At 35.3% G+C, this 6,373-nt stretch overlaps 1 protein-coding gene across 1 annotated transcript in view; it reads right to left on the reverse strand.

Moving 5' to 3' along the window:
- Nucleotides 1-441, reverse strand: part of ptdss2 (phosphatidylserine synthase 2) — a 31,334-nt gene extending 30,893 nt beyond the window's left edge. The window contains exon 1 of the mRNA XM_042495957.1: nucleotides 219-441. The gene's annotated coding sequence lies outside the window, so the exon portion shown is untranslated. The remainder of the gene's footprint in view (nucleotides 1-218) is intronic.
- Nucleotides 442-6,373: the final 5,932 nt, after the last annotated feature.

Below are 6,373 nucleotides of genomic sequence, written 5' to 3' on the forward strand. Positions count from 1 at the left end.
ACTCCGATGAGTGCGAAGGCTAACTGTGTTAGCTAACTACATGTAACGTTAGCAGGCTATTTGACCTTGCTAACAAGGCTAAGTTAAGAGACAAGCTTGTTAACAATTAACCGACTAAAACCACCCGTAGTCGAGACAGCATTTCACCTTTTATGCGTTAGATATTGTCCTTACGTTAGCTAATAGTGTTTCGGTTCAATTAAGCTAACATTGCTTACCAGTTGAATTTATGGGATTACTGACTGAGGTCCGGATGAGTTCAGTAGCTGCTAGCGCTACATCGGTACGAACGCTTGAAATCCATTCTTGTTAGTGGGAAGAAAAAACAATTTCGCTGTAAAAAGTGTCACACTCCGCCTGGAGACTGCCTCTAGTCAAGCGACAAACACACAGACCGCGCCAGACCACAGACTATGCAGGCTACACTCCAGACACACATGGGCATGGAGTGTATTTGGTATCAAGCTAACAGCAGCAGCAATACCGCATCCGGTTTATTATCTTCATAATAAAAGATGCCATGTAGCCTGACACGAGAATAATTTTATTTTGAAATAAAAATCTCCAACTCGGAAGTGTGGCTTTTAATACTTTTCTTACTTTCGTTACTTTCACAGTATGACCGATCTGGCGGGTTTAGCTGACGATCATCTGTTTAGACGCTTTGTTTATAACAGTTGATGAGTCAGTTAAAGTTTTAAAATCCCATAGTAGCAATAGGTTATATGCAGGTTACTTTACCTCTGGAAGCTGTTGAATGAGCTAATGTGAAACCATGTTCTCAAAAACACGCTAAAATGTTTGGGGTAAATTTGTATGTCGTCACTTCCGCTTTGACGACGTCTCTGTTGTCATTAGCAGAGATAAATAAATGTATTATTATTATTATTATTACTACTACTACTACTATTATTAACAACAACAGCAGCAGCAACAACAATGATAATAATAATGATGATGATGATGATGATGATGATTATGATAAAATCTCATAATTAGGATTTTAACAACCCCATTTTTTTTCAGGAGATTCAGTTGTTTATTTGTTTGGATCTCCATTAGCTGTTCCCTAAAGCACATTACTACATTGAACAATTAAGTCCACACAATTCAACACCTCTGAAAACAATAATTAAACATAACACAAGTAACACATTTTTTTAACATGCATTTCACATTTTAGTTAGCACAAAGAAACACTGTTCAAAACATACAGCAAACATGATTATGTACACAAATGGCAAACATAAGACAGACACAGGCAGTTTTCCACAACCAGGCAATCCATAAGTTAGTTACATAATATAAAACCCTTTAGAAATGTTTTTTTCCCCTTTCTATCCTCAAACCTCATGTTTATAGCACTGTAATCACATCATTTATTCAATTAAAAAATATAGACATTTGGAGACCCTGGTTGCTTTTAATGTAAGATGCATTAAATGTAATTTCTGTCAGGCAGTGTGGCTTAAACTCACCCAATCTTCAACAGCTTGATTTGCCCACAAATGGAGCAGCAGTTTTCTGTTTTTGAACAACTATAAAGATGCACTTTTAAGAGCTTTTCAATGTTAGGCAGTCATAACAGTTGCTAAGACTACACTAACAGGTTTTGTTAGCAGAGATTTAGCCCAGAAGATTCTCTGCAAGACTTTATTTTTCAGCTGGAAAAATCCCTCAGCTGACACCACATGGCATAACCAACTTTATCTTGCTGTTGTGTAACCAGAGCAAGGGGACTCCAGGCCAGAGGTAAAAAGGAAAAAAAAGTCTCCTCTATACTAAAGTATTTCTATTTAGGAAAACTTCATACTTTTTCTTAGTAACATATCAGGGGAAATTGTTGCAATTTTTGCCATACTACATCTATCTCAGATACATGGGTCCTGTTTGGTCTTTGTAAAATTAGGTTTGACATTCAGTCATGACCTATGATTGATTGTTAATCAAACAGTGTGGAAGTTATATCAGTTGCTATTATAGTATTCAAATGCCCAATACCAAAGTTGACCCTCTGAGTTTATTTTAAGGAAAAGGAAGAAAGGTGAGTACATCTGTTTGTTTGGTGTAAGTAGGAAATGATTGGCAAAGAAGTGTCAACAGCCAATGGCAACATTCCCTGAAGTGTGGACGAGGCTCACTGAGGGTCATAAACTGTAAGGGCAGATGTTTTGTTATTGTAAAGGTAAATGAATGGCAGGAGTAGCCTAAGGATTTCTGTATTTGTTTAAACTCAGTTTATAATGTTTGACTGCATAGCATATAAAACACTTAGCACTCACACACAAAACCCCTTGAGCGATGCTACTCCTTTGAAGACATTTATTGGCGCCAAACAAATAATATTCTTTTCATATATTGACAATCTTTCTCAATCAGAACACGGTATATTTACAAAGAGATTTGAAAACAGGGCCTATAAAACTTCCAGCCAAACAAATCTGCCCTTTACACACTACAAACTGCAGAGTAGCAGAGTTCAAATCCAGTTCAAGGCAAGCAAGACAAAAACACATATCTATGAAGTCTTATCTTCAAAAGAGCCACATAAGTCAGGGGCAAACAGTGCCTTTTCACAGTTTATTTCAATTTAGGTCTTTACTTGAGTGGAAGTATGAAAACATGGAGGTGCTATTTTTAGTTACTGAACAAGCAACTCTGTAAAAATATGTCTAAAGCACTGGGCACAGGTTACTGCATTCCAGGGCATGTTTTGGCTGAAATATAACTCTGTTGGATGACTGATATACAGCTTTTGGAAATGGACTAACCAATGGCTATAACAGCTTCAGACTATAAACTAATATTCTAGGTTGCCATAGATGTGTTTATTACTAGTTAAAGTTATTACTAGTAAAGTGTTTGTTTTTTTTAAAAAAAATCCCCCTAATGAAAGCATTCATTGCACATGATGTGTCCAAAGACAGAAATGATAATAAATGTGGTAACCCAACAATAACTTCCATTTTTACAGTTTCTGGCTATGATAAATTTTGCATTTTTTACCACATAGGTGGTAAAATAGACACAAAATAAATACAATCATCTAAATTTGCACACCCCTCCCCAAAACCAAAATAAAAACCATTAACCCCTCCCTAGTGCTTAAAAAGATATTTGACATGCCTCCCCCTTTTTGTACCAATCCCTCATAAATAACAAACACTCCCGTACTAAAAGTTTTTAAAAATATCAGCATCATGTATTATATAAAATAAATAAGCTTAGGGTGTAAATTAACCTGTTTTGTTTCTGTTTCTGCTCTTGGCACAACTGCAGTTTCATCATCAAAAAGATGTAATTACTCATGTGTTTGTGTAGCTTGTTGCTGCTAAAACAAAGGTCTTATGAGCTTACAGATAAAAATGTGTAATTTGGCAGGGCGGACCATGAGGTAGGAAACAGTGGCTAACTCATTCAGGAAATTACTCCAGCCAGGTGTGTCAAAGGATGGCTAATTTCCAACTTAAAGGCAGCATGCAGAGAAAATTGTTTTATAGGTGTAATGTGGCTGTGGGATCGAATTACTTTTCATCCTCCTTCTAAAGGTCCCTGTGGTGACGCCTGCAGTGCCTCTGTGACATCAAAAGGATGAGTTTGCTCAGGTGAATTGTCCAGGTGTAGTGGGCTTTCAATTAAACAAACAAATAAAAACAATGTCCAACTATAGTAGTATTTCTGCAAAGAGTACAAATCACCTATCTAGAAACTGACCATGTGTTTTAAAAGCAGGCAAGAAAAATGTGAAAAAAAGGAGACACCTGAGACTTTTTTTGTCACTCGTCACAGTGCAGTACATATAGAATTTAAATTGTGTTTCTCAGGTCCAGGTGCAAAACAAAAGAGTAAACAAATAAAGATGATGTGCAAACAAAGATAGAGAACATGATACAAGCCAAGGTACAAACATACAGTGTACATGTTACAATGTTAAACATAATGTAATACCAGAAAAATATAAATAAAATTTGTCTGTTGTCATATCAATTAGATATACTATGTCATTTGTGACGTGTTTTGTCCTATGTAAATTAGGAAAAGGTGTGAAACTGCTGAAAATAGGCTCAACTTGACAAAACAAAAAAGACTTGCAACTTGACTTGGACTTCTGTGACTCCTGCTTTCACCTGGACTGGAAACTTTGACTTGAAAATATGTGATACCTTCCACCAGTCCTAAATATTTTTTAAAAAAGTCTGTTATTTAAAACATGTGCATGAATACTGACCCTATCCCTGATTAAACTAACAGTAATGTTGTTCATTGAGGCTGACACTTCAATGAAATTGAAGAAGAGAACCATGAAGTTCAAGTTACTGGGGCCATTGGGAAAAGTTGAAAATTACATTTGTTGAAGAGGATATTATGACTTGTTTAGGACTTGGAACTCAACCTTTAAGACTTGGGTCTTGATTTGGGACTTGAATGCAAAGACTTGAGACTTACTCATGAATTGCAAACTATGATTTGGTCCCACCTCTAGAATTAGTTATGTGTTGTAAATATAATTGTATGTATCTATTTTATTTGTCCAATACACAATAAAGTTATTCACAGGAAGAAAAACTGTGTATATTTGATAGAGACACTGTGTGCATCTAATCCTGCTTTATCATTTTTTTCTTGGGTCCAGGTTTTGCAGTGATGTGTTGGATCTTTGACAGAAGCTGCAGCACATTCAACGGCTCTTGGGACGTCAATGACATGCTGCTGTCCAAACCTGTTTTTTGTCTTTGTCAGTTAAAACCAAAAACATTTTGGAAAGCCTTTAAAACTTTGCATTTAGTCCTCAAGGTATTTCCATTTCTGTCAAAGAGCAGGTTAATGTGGTGTGTGTGTGTGTGTGTGTGTGTGTGTGTGTGTGTGTGTGTGTGTGTGCGTGCGTGCGTGCGTGCATGCATGCACATATGTGTGAGTGTGAGTGACTGCAATATACTCCCTAACCTGTTGAACCAGAGAGATAAAAGAATCATACTGCTGCATTTGTCAGAGAGAATCAGGCCAAAATACATCACTCCAGTTGACTCACCTGCTGCTCTGATGAAAGCTGTGAGATTATTGTCCCTAGATAACTAATGCAAAATGTCTCTTTGCATTTTCATGGCCTTTAAAGTATTAGCTGATAGCATTTGTTTGAAAGAATATGCCTGAGGAACATGAGTCTTTCTACAACCTGACAAAGTACATCTGTAACCAGTTTCAAACCGAGTAATGAGATATGACAAGTACAGATAATATTCTGCTCAGGGATGTTTTGATCTCAGAACAAAAGTAATATCAATGAGATAAAAGTGGATTTTCCCCCCAATAATTTAAGAGAAATTGGGTTTCTGCATGCATATCTTTCTCTTTTCTGCTTATAAAAGGCTAAATTTTAGTGAGTGTATTTCGCCACTAGAGGGAGCCAACGAACAACACATGGAGAGTTCTGCCTGCCTCGATCACAGAGAAGGAATGCTTTGGTGTCATGTTTTTGATCAGGGCCAAAATGGTGACAATGATCACTCTGTAGGTGTGGCATTAATCATAGCTCACCTTTACATAAGACACTAACAATGTCGATCTTGTCATTTTTCATGATTAAAGAATAGCAACAACTTTTAAATAGGCCAAACATGTGTAGATCAGCAACAACTTTAAATGATATCTGAATTTATTTGAAAGACATCAAATCAAATCTGATAAGCTGTATAATCAAAATAAGTGTCAAAAATACTTAATCAAGCCTAGAGGGAAAACGGAATTCCTCACAGTCACATTACAGTGAAAATGATTTAAAGAGGTCGGCATATTAAGTAAAAATGAAATGATAAGCATCTAAAAATGTAAAAAAAAAAAAAAAAAAAAAAAAAAAAGCATTATGCTAAAATGTTTATCACTAGAATCTAAAAATACTTTAAAATATAAACTTATGAGTTATATGCTTATTTAGTATTTTTAAGTGTCAACATTGGGCATTGTGCAACTATGTTTAACACTCTAATGTAAAAGTGGCAAAGTGAGCTCACAAGTATGACATCATGTGATATATATGTAGAATTTGAACGGAACATAAAAAACAGTGGAAACAATAGTCTAAATCTGCTTATTTATTACAATTTTGTGAACCACTTCTTACCCATTTTTTTCTCCAATGTCTTTGAAGGACACCCCAATTTGCCCAAGGGTCAAAAGCTAATTATTATTATTATTATTATTATTATTGTTGTTGTTGTTGTTGTTAACCATCTTAATTACGTATTTAAAATTATGTTGCAGAATTAGTATCATTTTAAGTACTTTTTTTCCATGTCATTTTTTGTTTTGTTTTTAATTTATTACTTTTCTTCTATTTTCTATTTTTTATTTTTTTACTAATTTCCTGCTAATGTTC

This window comes from Plectropomus leopardus, chromosome 11 (genome assembly GCF_008729295.1).
Source record: "Plectropomus leopardus isolate mb chromosome 11, YSFRI_Pleo_2.0, whole genome shotgun sequence".
Lineage (NCBI taxonomy): Eukaryota > Metazoa > Chordata > Actinopteri > Perciformes > Serranidae > Plectropomus > Plectropomus leopardus.